This window comes from Protopterus annectens, chromosome 10.part0 (assembly GCF_019279795.1).
Source record: "Protopterus annectens isolate FY-2018-M chromosome 10.part0, PAN1.0, whole genome shotgun sequence".
NCBI lineage: Eukaryota > Metazoa > Chordata > Ceratodontiformes > Protopteridae > Protopterus > Protopterus annectens.
The window spans coordinates 273,840,492-273,863,607 of NC_056744.1; positions in this window are offsets into that span (position 1 = coordinate 273,840,492).

Sequence of the window (23,116 nt, forward strand, 5' to 3'; positions counted from 1 at the left end):
AAAATATTTATAATGTTTGATATTTGTTTATAACAATGTTAGCATGTATGATATTAGTGTGTAATGTCAGCATTAATCGGTTCCATACCAGACTTTTAATAGTCTTTCAAACAGTGAGGCAGTTTTCTGAGTTCTAGTATGCTTTTTATGCAGCAATAATAAAGCCTTGGTTTTCAAAAAGCGTTCAGTTTCAGCTGCCACAGTAGTTCACTTTTTTTCTAAAAGATTAGGGATGTCTTCTTACAGAAAGTCTTACCTGATTTAAAGCCAGTGTGTCTTTTGAGAAGCTGCAGGTGCTGAGCCAGTGCATTATTCTTGCACTTGGCTCTATTTTCAGAATGTTTAGCATCCCCCCCATATGAAATGCTTCACAGTCATTGCACCTTGCCCTGTAAACCACCTGCCTTGAGTTACAGTCACCTGCATTGGTTTTAGTCAGTTTCTTTAAATAAGGACAGAAAAACATGTCTCCTTCCTGTATATGCTGACAAAAAACACAGTTGGCTCCATACTTATTTGTGCATGTATCCAATGGTCTGGGACTGGGCCTACCTTCAAATCAACTTCTGATGTTTCTAGCTTTCCTATACGCAAAGGAATGATCTTTTCCTAGGATGTCTATTAGATATGAACTTTCAGTAATTATGCCCCAATTCTCTCTAATAATATTAATGATGATGTGATAGTCAACCGTAAAAGTCAAGCTACAACTCTCTTTAGATCTGTTGTTCATAAGGATTGTAAAGTGCTGGTGAATTAGTAATTCTTAGTTTAATTATAGGTTCCAGAATGCTTCTTCACATATTGCTTTCATATCCCCTCTCCAAAAAGTTATTTTCAAGGTCATTTAGGTTCTTTAGGAAGGGTTCCATTTTCATGGTGATCCTGGCCAACCCGTAGCCATGGGACTTAACAACATTATATTTTCTCCTGGTGGGATGATGACTCTTATTATGAGGCAGGAGGTTTACTCTGGTAGGTTTTCTGTAAAGATTTGTGTCCATTTTGCCTTGGGCCAAGTCTTTAGTAATCTGCATATCTAAGAAGTCTGCCAGGTTGAGTCTGTGGGAAGAGGTGAAATGCAGAAAGCTGGCGGTTTGATTCCGGTAGCTGATAAAATCTTCTAATTTAGCACATACTCCTTTCCACACAATAAAGATGTGATTGTTAACTCAACTGTGGACTACCTACTATTTTATTATTTTATAGTACGTATTTTAAAGTTCAATTTTATTAGTGAACTAGGTGCATAACATATCTTTTGGTTTGTAGTTTGTTTTTGACCCAGTATAGGTTGCATACTGGGTTTTCTGAGACTTCGGGGGATATCACTGATTTTTCTTTTTGTAAATAAATCACCGCCTAGCTTATACATATAATAGTGCATACAGTTCATATATAGAAACAGATGTTAATATCTTTGAATTCTGAATATCAGCCCTATTATAATTTTCAGGATAAATGTATGATTCTGTCAGTAAATGATCATTTCTAGTGTACTGTAAGTGCCTGATATGTGTCTGAGAGCATATAATATTTTTTCATGCAATAGTTTAAGCACAGTAATCAAAGATTATTTGAAAGATGGAACTCACAAGTATTCTAGGGCATTCGCTGACATGTGTAACATTATAGCTATAACCCTTTTTCCTTTAAAGGGAGGGTAATAACAATGTACAGTCAGAGACATGAACAAAATTAATTTGTTATGATGACCTGAAGCAAAATCTTCATATGTAGAAAATGGACTGCAAAACAAATCTGACTGTGTGAGTTGTGGGCATTCTAAAGTGAAATTAATTTCAAATTAATTGAAACCCCCACACACACACACACACACACATTCACATGCATAGTTAAAAAAATATACTTTACATTTTAACATTGCTTAGCACATCATCAGCCTTCCCTTTCAAGTTACGTAATTTATAGACCACCTCTGCTATACTTAATAGCACACATCTAATTTCATTATTTCAGCCTAATGCTTTTACAGTCTGCATCAAGAGCAGATAAGGACAGACACACCAAACAATAAATGGAGCATGGTGATCCCAGTGCTTCTATTCTTACTGATGTGTAAAATCTGCCAAGACTTTGACTAGTTAATGTTGAACTTGTCATTGCCTAAAAGACCATTACAACAGTAACTTATATGCCTGGGCTTGCTTTTGACTCTTTATCCTCCACAGCATGACAAACGTACACAATCTGCAGTTGCTATAAAGGGATTCAATACATTGGCTGAACTTTAGCTAACAATGTATTATTATTATTATTATTATTATTATTATTATTATATTATATTATATTATATTATATTATATTATTATTATTATTATTATTATTATTATTATTATTATTATTATTATTATTATTATTATTATTATTATTATTATTATTATTATATTATTATTATCATTATTGCCTTCTTTTCTTACTGAGGGACACTTTTTCAGACTTTCTTTATAAGAATTACAGAATTAGAAAAAATAATCTTGAAATTTTGAGTATTTAAAATGTCAGAAGAGAGTGCATGTATACAAGATACAATCATATTACTTAAATCTTATACATGAAATAGTTCATGGTTCTACCTGTTACAGTTGAAACAGCTTTGCTAGTTCAAGGAGCCCTGCATTCATTTTGTAAACATAAGTTGCACCAGTAAAAATGAGCAGGATTTCAGAAGCCTCCCAGTATATGACAATTAACATAAAATGAGCACATTGACATAATGGTTTACGTGTTTTCCTGACAAATACAAGATACAGGGTTTGATTCAAATCTTCTGAAAGGGAAATTGGCTAGGCATAAAATGGCTTATGGAGGTAGCTGGCCTAGTACTTACATATGGACATAAACTATTCTGTATAATGAAGGGTTTGTGGCAGAAAATCAAAGCTCATATTATCCAGTCTCAAAAATAAAAACTACAAAGCACAGCAAATGGCTAGGTCCATGGCATATTGAAACATATGTAAGGAAAAGCAGGACAAAGCATAGTAAGAAAATGCCCTGCTGCATAAAGGCTATGGAAAATGTAGAATTGCATTTAGTGTATATCTTATACTTAAAAGTTTTATTGTGTATAAGTGAAGAAATAAGACTGGTGACGTATGCCATGCTGCACTCGTAAAAAGTCTCACGCTTGCAGATCGTAAGCATGAGCATACCTCTCACCTTACAGATTTTCACAGGATGTTCACATTTTTCCTCATATTTTTGGTCCATTTTTCATAAAATTGTGGTTTTCTGGCATATTAGTGGCAAATCATCAAAGATTGAACTTAGAAAACAATGACAAACATTTGAGTTTCAGGCTTCATACCCTTCATAAAATTCATGCTAATGAGAATCTGTTATTCTATCAACTTTCTACATTTGTAAAAGCGATATATCAAATATTAACCCTATTTTTGAGTCTCTGTCCCACTTTTATTTATGGCTTTGTCCAGATTTCTTGTTCCAAGAGGTTGAGAGATATGAGCGTGAGCACAAGAACAGTGAAAAAAAAAGAAGACTGTTGTATACTAAGTGTAAAACTGCAGTATCACCTACTCTTGGCCTACTCCCCTTTTGCCAATATATAGTTAGTATATGTATGTAGCAGGGTCGCCCTGGTGAAAAAGCAATTGAAAAGAATAGAGATTTTTAACACCTGTGATCTCCTTTTTTCATTGCTGCTCTTTCATAGGTTCATGCTTCACAGGTACTTACTAGGCTACTGATCTGTGCAGATCTTAAGAAGACTAGATTAACATTGCCATGGTGGCCTTTAGACCTTATATTTTATATTCAAGTGACCCAGTGATGGATGAAGAAGGATATATTCATCCATTCATTCTTTCTTTGTTTTCCTTCCTTTCTTTCTTTTCATTTAATTTCAGGTTTTTCTTTTACAAATTATGAAAGTAGTATAAGAAGTGGGGGATGTGACTGCTGCAGTATGTTCAATGTCATAATGTGAGGATTAATGATGTCTTATAGACCTCAAAGAAGTGGCAGCAGTAAGAGTGCATGGAGTGCTGTTGAACAGTATAGTGGAATAGATTAAGTGATGGTGCTGGTTATAAAGCAATTGCATTTGGTTTGGTTGAGCAAGACGTGTTTCAGCTGTTAATGGAACTTAATGATCGGTTGTAATAGTTTAATATTTTTGTTAATGTCCACCAGACTTTGGGGGCCAACATAGAAAAAACATGTTCTGTGTAATTTAGGTTGGATAGCGGAGTCTGCAAATGGTGTGTGTTTTCAGAAAGGGATACTAGATTTTAAGGGGCAAAGATCTTTCTGGAATATTCTGTGAAAGGAGAGAAAGCTTTCTTCTCATAACAGTTTGTATAATAGGTTACCCAGAAGGAAGGAAGCCTTCTGTTGTATCAGCTGCCATTTGGCTTTTGCAAGAATAAGGCAGAGGTGTTCCTTGTAGGGACAGGTTAACCAACCAGCAAATGTTGTTTGCAGTACTTTGTAGAGCAGAAAAAATAATTTGTGAAGCAACGGCAATGAATGGGAGGTCATATTCAAGCTGGAGTGCAGGAGAAAGACACCTTTTCCTATTGATGTCCTGTCTGCTAGACAGAGGATGTGGGAAATTTTCCTGGGCCAGAAAAGTAATTTATTATCCTAGGCTTTATTAACTTGTGATACTAGAAGATAAAATAATTATCTAGTCAGATTCCATGGTATCTGCGGTATGGGACTGTTTCTAGTAGCTGATTTTAATTGTAGGAGATGGAACAAGGATTGTAGAATATGGAAACATAGTTCCAAAGCACACTGTTTTTATTTTTATGACATAGAGTATTAGGTTGTGTCTTCTTAGCCAGTTAGTTGTCGGGCCAGATCTGTAGATGCAATGCCACCTGTGAACATTAGAACTGTAAGACTGCTAGTGTCCCAAGGGAGATTGTTGACAAAAAGAGACAACAGGAGAAATAGTGAGCCTTGAGGAACAGCTTTACAGGTGTGAGCTAGACCAGAGAATGTGGTTTCAATTTGTACATTAAATTGTCAGAAGGACAGAAAATCTGTTAACTATGATGCTGCCTAGGAGCTGATACTAACCATGGTTAGGAGGAGAGAGTCATTAACAATATCAGTGCCTTGTATTAGGTCAACAGTAATGACTCCTGTCAATAGTCCTTTATCTCTGTTAATAAGGATGTCATCTCTCAAAATATCTAAGGTGGTCATGATTTTCTAGACCAAAACCATTGATGTTAGAAAATAAGTATTCTGCAAGTTTTATGTAGTTGGCTAACTGATTGTTGATTACTTTGTCTAATATTTTCTTATAGTTAACAAGACTGATACTGGTTTAAAGTCATTTGTACAGGTAGCATTTTTTTTTTGTTTTTGAGATTATCTGGCCCAGGTGATTTTCAAAACGGATTGCATTACATATTTGGATTAAGGTGGTTAGTATGTGGTCTTTTGCTAATTGAATGAACAAAGGGTTAAGTTCTCCATTCGATGTTGTGGGCATTTATACAGATATTGTGAATGCTCACTTTATTTCTTTGGTTATAATTATTATATTATATTATATTATATTATATTATATTATATTATATTATAATTATTGCCATTTGTTTATTTTCTGTCATTCTGTTTCAGTAGGAGCAAAGTAGCTAGTCTTTGTTTTTGGTGCCTTTCCTTAGACTGTTTTAATGTATTTACTTGTTAATTTATTATCTGCCTGTCTGTTTATCAATCTGTCTATTTATTTTTGCATATTTGACTGCAGCTCATCTCTCAGCTCCTATGTCTTACATGTTCAGTTAGCATTTTCAAAGGCTAAGGTTGTGAGTATTAGCAGCTAATGGTATGATAACTTGTCATACTGTTGGGGGTCCAATCAGTTTTTACTTTATTGTTATTTCTAGGGAAAGGAATTACAATGTAAAGAGGGCAAAGAACATGTAGAGGTCAATAATGGACAGAGGTATTCACGGCCTTAGGCACCTCATTTACAATGGCCATCTGTATATACTGTAAATTAATATGGTTAAGGTGTTGTGCTATTTGGTCTTCTTGTTATAAGCAGGAAAACAGTTCTTGTAGCTTGTACCCTCTTACAATTTAAGTAGTATTAACATTAACTAGTCATTATTTTTTTACTTCCTCATAATCATCCATTTCTGAAACTTTGGCTCTGGATCATATTTGTTGCAGGTTTAATGATACCAATAATTCACAGCATTTGTGGTATTTTGCAAAATATTTATTTACTGATAATTGTTAAACATGGAAGAAAACTAATCTCATGGACCATTCTCAAGTTTTTCCTGAGATGCTGCTCAACAGACAGCAAAGAAAAGTATAACCAAGTTTATATATTATATAAAATAAGCAAGCAGACATTGACATGCTATGAAAAACATAAATATATTTGTATGCTTCTGTGCAAGTAGTCATAAACATAGCGCAAACAGCAAAAATGTACACTATATATTATTTAAAAAAACACAGGACAGAGTATTTACATTTTAGGAGCAAGAAAAGGCATGCAATAATTACAACATAGCAGTATTCATTGGAATAAAGATTTTAAAGCAAATCTTTCTCTGAAGATTGAAAACAACAAAGATAATGATTAGAATGCTACAATGCTACATAACTCAGAATTAAAGACTATTAAGGCCTTTGATGAATTTGCTTCCAAATAAAATTGAATTATAAATTCTGTGTCCCACCAAGTTAGCCAGACCTTGCTTGAACTGCGTAATAGTATTCAGTTTCCTAATTTTTAAATGTAAAGAATTTCACCAACTACTGGCCCAAAAATAAAAACAATTTTGTTTACCCTCAAATTACAGTTTCCTATCTCAGTAATGAAATTGCTATTTCTGGTAGCCAGTGAGTGCTGTAATTTAGCAAAATCCCCACATACACTATAACAGTCAGAAAGAAAAAAATGTGTCCCCCTAAACAATCTGTAACTAATAGAAAAAAGGGATTATAATTTCAACAGTATTTGTTAAGTAATACCCCTTAATCTTCTTATTTGAAAGTTAAGAAACATTTGAATCTTTTCAATTCTTTCAGTCTGGGTCTTAATACACATGCGCAGAGATCCACCATATTCCATCAAAGGCCTTATCAATGTTTTAAAAGCAGTTGTGTTACACCCTTATCCCTAGTCACCATAACACCAAGCATTCCTTTCAACCTCTTACTGCAGGAAATCCGGAAAAAGCCTGCCATAATGGGGGTCAATAGCCCAAAAATATTAACACATTTTAAATATTGTTCTTATAAACTTAGAACATTTCTAGAATGACAGGGTTTGTGTTTAGCATGCATTTTCTGAAGGATATGAAGTCTGAAACTCAAATGCATGTCATTATTTAGTGACTTTAATCCTAAGATCAACCCAATAATTTGTCAAAAAAAGCAATTTTTATGAGGAGCAGACCAAAAATAAGAGGCAAAAATCAGTACAGGTGAGAGGTATGACACCAAGTAATTTTCATAGTTTATAATAACACCTTCTTGTTTTCTTTAAGTGAAAAATCAAAATGGAATACTTTATCAACATTTATTCCTAGACCCTTAATATTATTCACATTCTTAATAAAACAATTATTCATTATATAGGGATAACATGGATTATTTTATAGAAATGTAAAATGCATGCTTTTTCCAATTAATATCCATATTATTAGTAATGCCCCAGATAAATAACTCATCTAAATATTTTTGCAGTCTAGTATCATCTTCCAGTCCAGCAATAACTGAACCAACATTGGTATCATCAGCATATTAATTTTCCACAAACCTTTATGAATAGGAAAGGATACTATGCATAACCCAACTAACAGAGACCACAAGTAAGATGCCTGAGGATCACCAGCATAAACTGTGTCTATTTCTGAAAGAAGGTGTCTAATTTCTATGGGCAACCAGTTCTTTATCCACCTTATAATTTAATGATTTAAATAACTTTTTATTATTAAAAATACTTTATAGTGGAAGATGCTGTCAAATGCATTTGCCATGTCTAAATATACAACAGGCACACATTACCCTTCACCCAGTGCTTGCAAAAGGGTTGCTAAAAGGACAATCAATTTGTCTGACAGAGAGAATGACAGAAGACTGGAGAAAGAAGAAAAAGGAGAAACAAATAGCTAAAAGGATTGTGGAGATGAGTATGACAGAATATAACTCAAGATTATAAGTATTACTGACAATACAATGACTGGAGGGTACAAGAGGCCTGGGGGTTTGAGTGATGTGCCTTATGGAAAGTATCTGCATTGAGTTTGATAGAGCAGATATTATTTTAGTTGAGAATTAAATGTGGTATAAGTTGGCATTTGATGAGAGAGGGGAGGGTTGTCCAAATGTGGATCCAAGAATTGAGAACCTGTCATTTATCTGCTGTAATTAAGTTCTAGGTATTTATAAAATGGACACATGTCTATTTGTCCTTTAAAGTTGTAGAAGGTCATTGTGTGAGGCTGGCCAGGTGGCTTTTGGAGAAGTGTTTCCAGATGTAATATTTAGCCAACTGAGCTCCCATTCCCAGCAGAAGGAGGTCCATTCTTTATTTAATGGGAAATAATTTGGCTTTCTTGACTTTTAGGCAGTGATATTACTGAGTCTGGAAAAGGTGATGAATCTACATATTTTTTGGAAATGTTTGACATGGTTTTGTGGGTTTTGTTTCACGTGGCTACTATTAAGGACATAACATATTCAAGTTGCAAATAGTGTTCCTTTTGCAATGGCATAACTAACAGAAATGAAAGGAAATGCTACATTCCCTTTCCTTGAATAAAAGGTAATTGATAATGGACCTTTCTTTTTTCAATATGAAACTGAAAGTTAAGCATTTAGGCAAGCCATATGCTTAGATTTTTTAATGAACTAGTTGTTTCAGTAAGAGTATTGTAAAAGTCTTTAATTTCTAGGGTATTTTGAGTTTGTATCATTGACAATGGATTTTTTTTTTTTACACTGAGGTAAGGATCAGTCCTTTGGCCTTTATATAATTAATGAATGGGCAGAAAGGAGTCTGAAGATCATTTCTCAATTTGGAGAGTGAAGAGCCTGAGCTGAATAACACAATGTCATCAACACATAGCAGAATAAGAAGGTGAGGTTATTCATAGGGTAGAATTTTATGAAAATGGTGAAAAGAACGGGGCAACGCGTAAGCCTTGTGTAATACCTTTTAGTAGGGGGTCTGTGATCATAAAGCTGTATCAGTAGTGTTTCTGAAAGATATATTCCACGAGTAGTCAAGGAACCAACTGAAGACATTCTGCTTCATATCTATTTCAAGATGATGTTTTAACATAACAGCTTGGGCAACTCAATCAAATACTTTAGTCAGATCTTTAAAAACAGCCTCATCACATTTGCCCTTCTAAACAGTGAATAACATCTCATCAGAAAGACTGTCCCTCCTGCCAAGAAACTATGCTATGTAGATGACAGGAGACTGTACTTGTCTATGCAATGTAAAAGCTGGGTGTAGATAATTATCTCCAACATCTTCTTGAGAATTAGAGTGATGGAAAAAAGTCAGTACTGTGATACATTTTCAGGTATGACAGTTTAAGCAATGATTGAACTAAATATGATTTACAGACAGTTGGCATTATTTTGTGTGATACAGATATTGTATATCTGTAGGAGAGGGATTGTGGTGAATTCCATACAGTGGTAGATGATCCATGTTAATACTGCATGTATGCAGGTGTAACAATGGTCATATATATACACAGGAGGGGTATTGTGACAAATTTTTGACAGCGGTATATGAACTGTGCAAGTAGGTTACAAGAGTCAGTGAGTGCCACAACAAAGATTTATTCCACTAAAATGCAATATATTTAATTCTGCTCAGTATGAAATTAAACTGTGTTACATAAAGTCAGTGAGGATGAAAGCTGTGGTAGAGTTCTGAGGTTATAGCAGAAACATCAGGAAGGTTAGCAAATTTTCCTATTGATTCACAGCACAAGATATTGTCTGGTGAGCATGTCAATATACTGGAAGAAGAGTGTTTATTAGGAAGGTCCCAAACATCTAAAATGTTTCTTTCAATCCAAAAATGTTTTGGCTAACTTAGTAGAGACTCTGGATTTATGACAGTTAGCTTCATACCTTCTAATGACTTGTTTAGCAAGAGTCCAAATTTGTATGCAAAAAAGGCTTTAACATCTTATTTAAGCCATTGTGATTTGATGCACTTTTAGAATATTTTACTTATTACACATACTTCATCTTGACTTTCTAAGATTATTGTTAGTCTTTCAGTTGTTATATTGCATTCTTCGCTACTGAATGCTGGACTGAGGATAGGTGGGGTAATCATTTGCAGATATTAGTTGAAGTTTTGGGTTTCATTTTGATGACTGTAGTTGACTGTTTAATTATGTCATGAAAGATGAAATAAATAGGACTGTGATCTCTAATGAAGGGAAAATCTAGAAATGGAGGAGATGGTTGGTCTGTTAGTGACAAGCAAGTCTAAGAGAGAGAAGGAGGGAGAGGCAGTTTGAGTCCAGGGTGGGGTAAATGAATTCTTTGATCATTTGAATAACATCAAGGTCTGCTAAGAATTATATGTTGCAATTAGCAATGGATCATACAGATTTATGTTAAAGTGACTTGGAGTTGTAAGATTTTTGAATTTAGAAACTGCTGTTATAATGCAATGAATAGACAACTTGAATTTAAGTACAGAAGCAACAGGCTGAATGTAAGCAGCTGTTATTGTAAAGATTTTTTACTGAAGGATGGAATTTGATCAGGTAGCCAGTTTGGGAGTGAATCAGACATAGTATTGCCTTGGGAAGTTAATGTTTAGATGTTAAGTATATAGTGGTAGGATGTCACTCCTACTTCTGTCATCAGGTCCTGCTCCCAAACATGGTTAAAGTTAAAGAAGTAGTGTATGTTGTGATTGTCATTCTTGTGTTAGAACTCAGCGATGGCTACAAATTTATTGAAAATTAGTGGAAATAAAAATATGTATTTGGTTTATTTTTTTTATTTTATTTTACTGTTTTTTGTTAGCAATCAAACAGACAAGAAGTTAATTTGTAGGTGGTTGTTGATGGTTGGGGTACAGTAGTCAGCCTGGAATACTCTCATCATCTGTTCTAATAAGTCATATAAAGTAGTACTAGTGTGAATCTGACCAGGTATTTTGATAGTTTAAGATAAAGTTTTTTAGGATGAGTTGCATATCTTACTATGTCATGGAGAATGAATATTCAGGTAGAATTTTTTGGTGTGGCGGGCTTAAGGTTAGATACACAGTGGGGTACTAGTAATGGCAAGAGGCAGTAGAAAAGATAGCTATGGACATGCAGAGGTCAAGTAGAATGAGACCATAGGACTAGCTGCAGACCAAATATGTTGGATGGGTATATGCTGATAGATAGTAGAAGGGTAGCAGTGGTGAGGAATGTTATACGAATTTCACAAGGAACACTTAGTTATGTGAGTAAGACATGAGAATAAAGGCAAAGGTGACGTAAAGTTAGAGGAGGATAAGAGGTTAGATTTGAAAATGGATACGAGGTGGAGGGCAAAATGTAAAACATCTATAGCTGTAGAGTGAAGAATAAGTTGATATGGACTGTAAAAAATGGCGATAAGAAAGGTGGTAGTGGGCTAGAAGCATAGGTTAGACAGAGAGTTATGGAAGGGAGGCATACTACATCTGCTTTCACACTTCTGACATCTTAATCCTTCTCCACAGGTATAATCCCATTGCACATACTTGAATATTTGATCCTATTCATTATTTATTAAGTAAGTCCGCAGACTCTAGAATAGATACAGAATATTATACAGAATAATATACAGAATACAGATATAGAATAGAATAGATAGAATACATGTCAAGCAGAGTGCCTCTTTGGCCCTCTTCAAAAGGAACCTTGATGATTTGATGGGAGATAGGAAATTCACCCCGGGGATCACGTCAGTTGCCCTGCTAGATAGAGGTCCAGGAAAGTAAATACTGTGGGAAGAAATAGCTAGGGAATTGTTATGGCTATATAAAAAAAAACACTAAGCATGTGTTAAAACACACCAGACTACAAAACCAGAAAAAAAGATGTCACCAGTCTTGTATTAAATAGTTTATTCACACTGAATAACACTCTGGCGCCTTGACACAGCCTTCCTGGAGTTACAAAATTTGCCACACCATGCATCCATATATATACACACATATATTCACTTAAATACAATTAATTAAACAATCATCTAATTAATCAACCATCAATTAAAATAGTCATATATACATTTTAAAGAAACAGTCTCCAGTTACATTCACTATTTAGACCTGCTGGAGATAGTGTATTAAATTTTAAAATATATAAAGTTTCTTTGTACAATAATTTATTTTTCTTTATCACGTTATCTGTTTCTGAAATATGTTCCAAAATACAAGCTTTTAACAGTGAAAAGTCACTGCTATGACAAGTAAAAAAATGTAAAGCTATAGGGCTCATAGTATTATTATTTTTTGTCTCTAATATGTTCTTGCAACTCTAGCTTGAATATTCTTTCAGTTTCCCCTATAGAAAACAAATTACAGAGGCAAGACAAAGCATATACCACTGATTTAGGTATACATGAAAAAGCAGAAGTGGAACAAAATTTTACACCATTTATTTTTTCAAAACATTTGGTAATGTGGGGGCAAACCGAACACATCCCACTCCAGACTCTGGAATAGACTGCCCATACATGTCAAGCAGAGTGCCTCTTTGGCCCTCTTCAAAAGGAACCCTGATGATTAGATGGGAGATAGGAAATTCACCCCGGGGATCATGTCAGTCGCCCTGCTAGTCAGGGGTCCAGGGAAGTAAATAATGTGGGAGGAAATAGCCAGGGAATTGTTATGGCTAGGCTTGCATAGGCCCTACGGACGATAGCCTAGTACCAACCTATGAACCTATGAACACATACATTGCAATATTGCTCAGAATGTATGCTTTCAAAACTGTGCCATATTGTAGATAAATTAGAACAACACCATGATATCTGTTACCTGTATATTCTTTATATGTATATGCAAGAAGATACACAATACATACCTGTGCAAACAAACACACACACACACACACACACACACACACACACACACACACACACACACACACACACACACACACGCACACACACACTTGCTTTCAAATTTAATTACTTTTTTAGTGTGTATGTGTGTGTGTGTGTAACGGAATGTGTGTGTATATCGTGTGTGTGTGTGGATATAAAGTAACAAAAGCTTCTACACAAGTAACTAGCATTACAGAGACAGCACAAATCTAATTCACAGATGTAAAACCAGGAAAGCAAATGTTATAAAGAGGTCCGGTAACATAACACTGGTTTACAAATGCAGCTAATAAACATGTAGACATATATTCTGGGTAGGGCAAAAAAACATGAAAGATCAATTGTTTTGAAAAGGCAACATTTTTTTCTGACTAGGGAGGTATGCTTTGAAAGGGATTAGCTTTGATGGGCTGAATAACTTCTTTTGGTTCTCAGATTTACTATTGTTCCTCTGTTCATAATAAAATTCACAGTTGTGCAATAGGTAAAGCATGGGTCCAAAGTCTGCATAAGTCTTATTTTTGTCTGTAATACATTAATTTGAACTACTTTAATAAGTAATCTGCAGAAAGGAAAAACTACTCTGTTACCTCAGAATGTCAAACATCCTGACTACTGATTTGTGTCATGTATTGTGAGCAACAATTGTTATGTTCCCTGAACAACTAATTTGAATTTGCATGAACAAGTGTGAGTGTGTGTGTGTGTGTGTGTGTGTGTGTGTGTGTGTGTGTGTGTGTGTGTGTGTGTGTACATAGTGACAGAGACAGAGATATAGACAGGCAACCATATACAAAGAAAGGGGAAAAAAGGCGAGTGAGATGAGGTAGGTGCTAATAGGCATGGAGTTTAAGCCTGCTCAGGTTGACATGTGCGATGTGTTACCATGACCATAGGAAAGAAGAGATGGGGTGAAGCAAGGACAGGATCCACAATAGAAGTATAGTGGGAAAAGAGGCATCTATAGACAATTAGTAGTGGTACAGGATGGAAGGTCAGGTATGGTGAGCTATATGTCCGCATAGAGGCATTTAGATATAGAAAAAAAGGATAAAAGAAGCTGAGAATGGGGCCATTAATATAGACATATATGTCTTTAAATATCTAGCATGTACCTATAGTAATGCATAAACACACACACACACACACACACACACACACACATATATATATATATATATATATATATATATATATATATATATATATATGTATATATATATATATATATATATATATATATATAAACAAAACAAATGGAGAGGTTGAGGTTATTGGAGGGCAAGTGGAGTTTGTTGGTGGGATCGGGAGTTGAAGTATAAATTAGACATATTCCATGAAGGAGTAAGATATAAGTAAGAGGGCATAACAAGTGGAGTTGCTTAACCTACTATCAGTTTGTTTTTCTGTTGAAAAGTAAGGAATCCATTGCTTCTCAGACTGTAAACTACATTAAGGTGGTAGCTGGCCAGCAGCTATCTATATCATTATCATATTGTAATAATGTCAAAGCGGCTACAATATCAAAAATGCCATTCCAGCAAAACTGTTATTTCTTGTGGGGGCTGTGCCCCACCAACACCCAGCGCTAATTACATATACCAACTCCGAGATCGCACTACAGTGAGAGAAAAGGGGACATTTTCCAATCCTCAGTGTACCATTGATCCATAAAAAACATTTAAGCTGAATGACATTTTGACATTGTAATCATTCAATATTTTGACAATATGATATAGACCTGGCCAGCAGCACTTGGAAAGAGTCAATGGCCAGAAGAAGCTTTCAGAACATGTGGAAGGAGGAAGCTGGCAGTGTTGTTGCTGGCACAGGGAAGAAAACGGCCAAACTGGCAGTGGATGAAGACCTGCAAGAGACAGGAGGAAAAAGACAGAGCCTGTGGAGTGGAACCATAGAACACAGAGGGTAATAATTTGGTGTCATGCATTTAAGGGGAAACCAGCATTAGCCAGAGAATACATGACCTATTAGGCATTCTACAAAGGACAAGATGGGAAAGTTGATTAATGCTGCAAAAAGCCTAGAGTTAAACCTAGGCCAAGGGGGACTGCATGATAGGTGACAGGAGAATCTAGAGGGTGTAATAATAGTGTTCCAGCAGGTAAAGACTGTCTTCCTTCAATTACTGCTTGTACACATAGGAGCAGCAGGGGAAGGAAAGTTTGGGACTGAAGTGGTGCCCTTTGTCAGCATTTATTTATTTATTTTAGGTTAGTCAGGAGTTTTTTTACTCCACGCATAAGCCTGCAATTGTGAAATAAAAATATTTTGTGTAAGGAATGTCAGTATTTACAAATATATGGTGCTATGGATGAAGCCCAGTTGATTAATGCAACAGAGAATCCTGCATCTAAGAATCTTTCAGCAACTTTGTGACTGCATTGGGTACCAAATCAGATTGAGCAGGTTCAGGTTAAGGTCATGAAATAATAGGGTTTGTTTGTTGTATGGCGGTAATCCTTATGCGGTGGTACCAATAAGGTCTACTGCTATTAGTCTCTGCTTGCGCTGGCGATAATGGAGGACAGTGGTTGAGGAAGGAAATGTTTTGTTATGCTATGACCTATATTTTCAGAAGTCAAAGGCAGATGAGATGTCAACCCACTGGGAGAGTAGACATGCAGATGCTTGGCTAGATAGGCATGATAGATACTGTAGGAGATTTACAAAAAGTAGCTTAAAACAGAGTGATTGAATAAAGCAAAGTTTTTTGAATGCTAATACTAAGTAGATGCAGTTGGATGAGGTTACTGGTTTTTTCCTGCCTGTTCATATTAATGTGGTGGCATGCATAATGGTGTTATGTGTTGGTAGAAGACAGATAAAGAGGGGCCTTGTTCTTACACAATTGCAGGAGGAGGGAAGATAATAGCTAAGGCATGGCAGGTGAGGAGGGTAGTTTTAGGGGTGGGGGAAGTATTTTGCCAAGTGGAGGGAAACTAGTGCTGGAAGAAGGGTCAAAGACGTATGTTACCCTGAACACACACAAAGGTTTGTTCCAAGTCAATCGTTTACCTTTTGGGGTTTCCTCGAGTCCAGCTATTTTCCAGAGAATAATGGAGGGACTAGTGGCAGGAATTCCAAAGGTGGCTGTGTATTTAGACGATATCCTGTTGACAGGTAGGAACATTCGAGAGCATCTGGAGACGCTGAATGAGGTGCTGAGTCGATTGCGAGAGGCAGGTTTACGGGTGAAACGGAGTAAATGTGCTTTCATGGCAACGGAAGCAGAATTCCTGGGCTACAAGGTGGATGCATCAGGCCTACACCCTGCCAAATAAAGTGGAAGCCATTCAACAGGCACCAGCACCCACAAATGTTACAGAACTGAAAGCCTATTTAGGCTTACTCAACTATTATAACAGGTTCCTGCCAAATCTGTCAACACTGTTAGCTCCTTTACATAAGTTGTTAAGGAAGGAGGCTCAGTGGTCGTGGAAAAAGGAACAGGACAGAGCGTTTGAACAGTCAAAGGAACTAATGCAATCTTCAGAGGTTTTGGTGCACTACGATAGTCACAAGGACTTCATTTTGTCATGTGATGCCTCACCTATGGATTAGGGGCTGTGTTGGCACACGGATGCCAGATGGACAAGAGAGACCCATTGGGTTCATGTCACGAACTTTGACACAAGCAGAGTCAAACTATTCTCAGTTAGATAAAGAGGGTTTAGCTGTCATGTTTGGAATCAAGCGATTTCACAAATGCCTCTATGGGAGGAAGTTTACTATTTGCACGGATCATAAGCCTTTGTTGTCATTGTTCAACGAGATGAAGGCAGTGCCGCAGATGGTTTCTCCTCGCATTCAGAGATGGGCTGTAACGTTGAGAGCTTATGAATACGAGACTGTTTATAAGCCTGGAAAACACCATAGTAATGCAGACGCATTAAGTCGTTTGCCAATGCCAGGGCCTATCCAAGAAGAGAAAGCGGAGGACCGAGTTTTGATGATGGAAGACATAACGTTGGTGTCTGCTAAGGAACTGAGAGTTTGGACACACAAAGACCCGGTGCTTGCTAGAGTGTTTCAGTGGGTCCAGCAAGGCTGGCCAGTTCAACAAACGGATCCAGTTTTTCGACCTTATGAAGTGAGAAAAACAGAGCTGAGTGTGCAAGATGGATGCGTATTGTGGGGGGCACGAGTGATAATTCCGTCCCCAGGAAGAAGGGCACTTTTACAGCAGTTGCACCAAGGTCATGTGGGCATTACCCGAATGAAGGCCTTAGCCCGAAGTTATTTTTGGTGGCCAAAGTTGGACCACGAGATTGAAGTCGTTGTGAATGAGTGTAAAACATGTCAACAACATCGCAACTTGCCGGTGGCGGTGCCACTACATCCATGGGAGTGGCCGAGTAGACCTTGGCAGAGACTTCATATAGATTATGCAGGACCATTCATGGGGGCCATGTTTTTGATAATCATGGATGCTCATTGAAATGGATGGATGCCTATCAAGTCAAGACACCCACTTCTCTCGTTACCATTGAATGCTTGAGGAGGAGTTTCAGTAGTCAAGGACTGCCTGAGACTATTGTATCCGATAATGCTTCATGTTTCACGAGTGAAGAGTTCAAGGGATTTCTGAGAAAAAATGGAATCGTACATATCACATCAGCACCCTACCATGCAGCTACAAATGGTTGTGCTGAAAGAGCTGTTCAGACTTTTAAAGCCATGATGAAAAAGTCTGGGGAAGGAAGTTTAGCAGCAAAAGTATCAAGGGTGTTATTCAACTACCGTATTACACCACAATCTACCACGGGTTTGTCACCTGCGAGATGTTGCAAGGCGTGGATTGAGATCCACGTTGGATCTAGTGTATCCAAATGTCCGAGCTAAGGTGGAGGGGACCCAGTGGAGGCAAAAAGAATGTCATGATAGACGACGGAGAGAGCGATGTTTTCTGGAAGGAGATGCAGTAATGACACGAAATTTCAGTTATGGACCTAAGTGGATTCCAGGGTTCATTGTCAAGAGTACTGGACCATTATCGTACCAGGTGAGATTGAATGGAGATTTCGTAGTAAAGAGACATGTAGACCAAATTCTACGGAGCGAACAGAAGAAGGATGCCATGGAACTGCTGGCCTCGGAACTACCGTTAAGTTCGGAACCAGGGCTCGCAGTGGCAGGAGGATCGCAAATTGAGGGAGACCGCCAGAACGTGGAAGGAGAGGTTTCTGAAGATCCAACCGTTCCAGGGAAGGGCACACCGATACCTGAAGTGGTAAAAGTGACACCGGAGTCACCTAAGGTGGTACCACTGCGCCGTTCTAAGCGTGTGCTGGTTAAACCTAGTTACTTGAAGGACTATCAATGTTAATAAAAGTACATGTATAGATTACCAGCCTTCAAAAAAAAGTAGATGGTATGGTAACCAGTTAATAACTAGCCTGTTATTTACAAGTAAATGATTAAATGCATTGTGGAACTTGTTCCCTAGTTTTGCTTATGTAAGACAGTATGTCTTAGCTTAAAAGGGGAGGAATGTAGTATTCGGGCTGGTAATGTGGTTGTTGTACTGTAGGGGCGCTGTGGGGAATTCAGCATGTACTGTTGGTTCTGTATTCTCTGGTAACTTGTTGCTTCTGGTGGTTAGATGACTTGCAGAAGTTGTGTGAAGAAGCATGGGTGCGCACCTGGAGGCTCTTAATAAAGAAAAGCCTTACAACTCCATAAACCGTGTGGTCTCCTTCCTTACCACGATATAACACAGAGTGCCTCTTTGGCCCTCTTCAAAAGGAACCCTGATGATTAGATGGGAGACAGGAAATTCACCCCGGGGATCATGTCAGTCGCCCTGCTAGTCAGGGGTCCAGGGAAGTAAATAATGTGGGAGGAAATAGCCAGGGAATTGTTATGGCTAGGCTTGCATAGGCCCTACAGACGATAGCCTAGTACCAACCTATGAACCTATGAACACATACATTGCAATATTGCTCAGAATGTATGCTTTCAAAACTGTGCCATATTGTAGATAAATTAGAACAACACCATGATATCTGTTACCTGTATATTCTTTATATGTATATGCAAGAAGATACACAATACATACCTGTGCAAACAAACACACACACACACACACATACAGACACACACACACACACACACACACACACACACACTTGCTTTCAAATTTAATTACTTTTTTAGTGTGTATGTGTGTGTGCGTGCGTGTGTGTGTGTGTGTGTGTGTATATGTGTGTGTGTGTGGATGTAAAGTAACAAAAGCTTCTACACAAGTAACTAGCATTACAGAGACAGCACAAATCTAATTCACAGATGTAAAAACCAGGAAAGCAAATGTTATAAAAGAGGTCCGGTAACATAACACTGGTTTTACAAATGCAGCTGTAAACATGTAGACATATATTCTGGGTAGGGCAAAAAAACATGAAAGATCAGATTGTTTTTGAAAAGGCAACATTTTTTTCTGACTAGGGAGGTATGCTTTGAAAGGGATTAGCTTTGATGGGCTGAATAACTTCTTTTGGTTCTCAGATTTACTATTGTTCCTCTGTTCATAATAAAATTCACAGTTGTGCAATAGGTAAAGCATGGGTCAAAGTCTGCATAAGTCTTATTTTTGTCTGTAATACATTAATTTGAACTACTTTAATAAGTAATCTGCAGAAAGGAAAAACTACTCTGTTACCTCAGAATGTCAAACATCCTGACTACTGATTTGTGTCATGTATTGTGAGCAACAATTGTTATGTTCCCTGAACAACTAATTTGAATTTGCATGAACAAGTGTGAGTGTGTGTGTGTGTGTGTGTGTGTGTGTGTGTGTGTGTGTGTGTGTGTGTGTGTGTACATAGTGACAGAGACAGAGATATAGACAGGCAACCATATACAAAGAAAGGGGAAAAAAGGCGAGTGAGATGAGGTAGGTGCTAATAGGCATGGAGTTTAAGCCTGCTCAGGTTGACATGTGCGATGTGTTACCATGACCATAGGAAAGAAGAGATGGGGTGAAGCAAGGACAGGATCCACAATAGAAGTATAGTGGGAAAAGAGGCATCTATAGACAATTAGTAGTGGTACAGGATGGAAGGTCAGGTATGGTGAGCTATATGTCCATAGAGGCATTTAGATATAGAAAAAAAGGATAAAGCTGAGAATGGGGCCATTAATATAGACATATATGTCTTTAAATATCTGGCATGTACCTATAGTAATGCATAAACACACACACACACACACACACACACACACATATATATATATATATATATATATATATATATATATATATATATATATATATATATATATATATATATATATATATATATACAAAACAAATGGAGAGGTGAGGTTATTGGAGGGCAAGTGGAGTTTGTTGGTGGGATCGGGGTTAGTATAAATTAGACATATTCCATGAAGGAGTAAGATATAAGTAAGAGGGCATAACAAGTGGAGTTGTAACCTACTATCAGTTTGTTTTTCTGTTGAAAGGAGGAATCCATTGCTTCTCAGACTGTAAACTACATTAAGGTGGTAGCTGGCCAGCAGCTATCTATATCACATTATCATATTGTAATAATGTCAAACGGCTACAATATCAAAAATGCCATTCAGCAAAACTGTTCTTGTGGGGGGCTGTGCCCCACAACACCCCCCCCCGCGCTAATTACATATACCAACTCCGAGATCGCACTACAGTGAGAAAAGGGGACATTTTCCAATCCTCAGTGTACCGTGATCCCGCAAAAAACATTTCGCTGAATGACATTTTTGACATTGTAATCATTCAATATTTTGACAATATGATATAAACCTGGCCAGCAGCACTTGGAAAGAGTCAATGGCCCAGAAGAAGCAGACATGTGGAAGGAGGAAGCTGGCAGTGTTGTTGCTGGCACAGGAGAAGAACGGCCAAACTGGCAGTGGATGAAGACCTGCAAGAGACAGGAGGAAAAGACAGAGCCTGTGGAAGTGGAACCATAGAACACAGAGGGTAATAATTTGGTGTCATGCATTTAAGGGGAAACCAGCATTAGCCAGAGAATACATGACCTATTAGGCATTCTACAAGGACAAGATGGGGAAAGTTGATTAATGCTGCAAAAGCCTAGGTTAAACCTAGGCCAAGGGGGGGGACTGCATGATAGGTGACAGGAGAATCTAGAGGGTGTAATAGTGTTCCAGCAGGTAAGACTGTCTTCCTTCAATTACTGCTTGTACACATAGGAGCAGCAGGGGAAGGAAAGTTTGGGACTGAAGTGGTGCCCCTTTGTCAGCATTTATTTATTTATTTTAGGTTAGTCAGGGAGTTTTTTTTACTCCACGCATAAGCCTGCAATTGTGAAATAAAAATATTTTGTGTAAGGAATGTCAGTATTTACAAATATGGTGCTATGGATGAAGCCCAGTTGATTAATGCAACAGAGAATCCTGCATCTAAGAATCTTTCAGCAACTTTGACTGCATTGGGTACAAATCAGATTGAGCAGGTTCAGGTTAAGGTCATGAAATAATAGGGTTTGTTTATTGTATGGCAGTAATCCTTGCGAATTGGTACCAATAAGGTCTACTGCTATTAGTCTGCTTGCTGACGATAATGGAGGACAGTGGTTATGAGAAGGACATGTTTTGTTATGCTATGACCTATATTTTCAGAAGTCAAAGGCAGATGAGACGTCAACCCACTGGGAGAGTAGACATGCAGATGCTTGGCTAGATGGTATGATAGATACTGTAGGGAGATTTACAAAAGTAGCTTAAAACAAGTGATTGAATAAAGCAAAGTTTTTTGAATATTTAATACTAGTAGATGCAGTTGGATGAGGTGCAGGTTTTTTCCTGCCTGTTCATATTGTGGTGGCATGCATAATGGTGTTATGTGTTGGTAGAAGAAGACAGATAAAGAGGGCCTTGTTCTTACACAATTGCAGGAGGAGGGGAAGATAATAGCTAAGGCATGGCAGGTGAGGGTAGTTTTAGGGGTGGGGGAAGTTTTAGAGGACAGAAGGGCTGACTCCTGGTTGAAGGTGGGGGTTGGTTAACTGGCCATGGCACACCCCAGTTAGACATCAATTTGAGTTTTTAAAGGCTTGTTAGCAACTTTATACCAATAAAGAATTCACTGAGGAATTAATAACTGGGTTCAGGGGGAGAGCTGATTAAATTGTCAGTTTGAGGTAATGAACAATTCTGTATGAACCCCAAATCAGTTAATAGTTAAGTTCAATCATTATTAGATAAAAAAGGTGCAGGCAATTAGGGTTAAGTTCACTGTGTTTCCTCTTTTTCAAGAGTATAGGACTTATCTTTTAAGGATCGTCCCTAAAAAGAGGCCAGGGGAATATCACCTGATACATCACCTCTCCTTTCTGGAAGAACTTTTGGTAAATGATCATATAAGCAAGGAAGAGGTAAGGGAACAGTACACATCTCTAGATGACGCGTTTAAGGTAATACATGATTTCAGTGATCTTTGGTTGGTAAAGTTAGATACTGAGTGTGATTTTCTGATGTTAGGTATGTGCCTGCATGGTAGATTTTATTTTTGAAAAGGCCAAGCCTATGGGTTTTTCAGTAGCCTGTGCAACCTTCATGGTATTTAGATTAGCACTACAGTGGATTTGGGAGCAGAGAGTTTCTGATCAGAAGGCTTTTCATTATTTAGATGATTGTTTTCTTGGTAAGAGAGTATAAAGATAGAGTGTTGGAGGGTGTCCACAGATGTTTAGAGCTGTACAATGCACTGAAGATTTAATTGTCAAAGAAGACATATGAGGGCCCAGAGAAAGTGCTGGCCATTTTAGAAATATTCATAGATGTATCTTTGGTCTTATTTCAACTGCCAGTGGACAAGCTGTTTAAGCTGCAGTAGAGTACGGAAACATGTTAAGCAGACCGAAAACTAGGGTAAAGGAGTTACTGGAGTTACTGGAGTTGTTGAACATTGCATGAACACAGTTATGGCCTGGTAGACATTTAGTAGGTCTTTGGCAAATTTTTAGGAGTGTCAAGAAAAAAACAT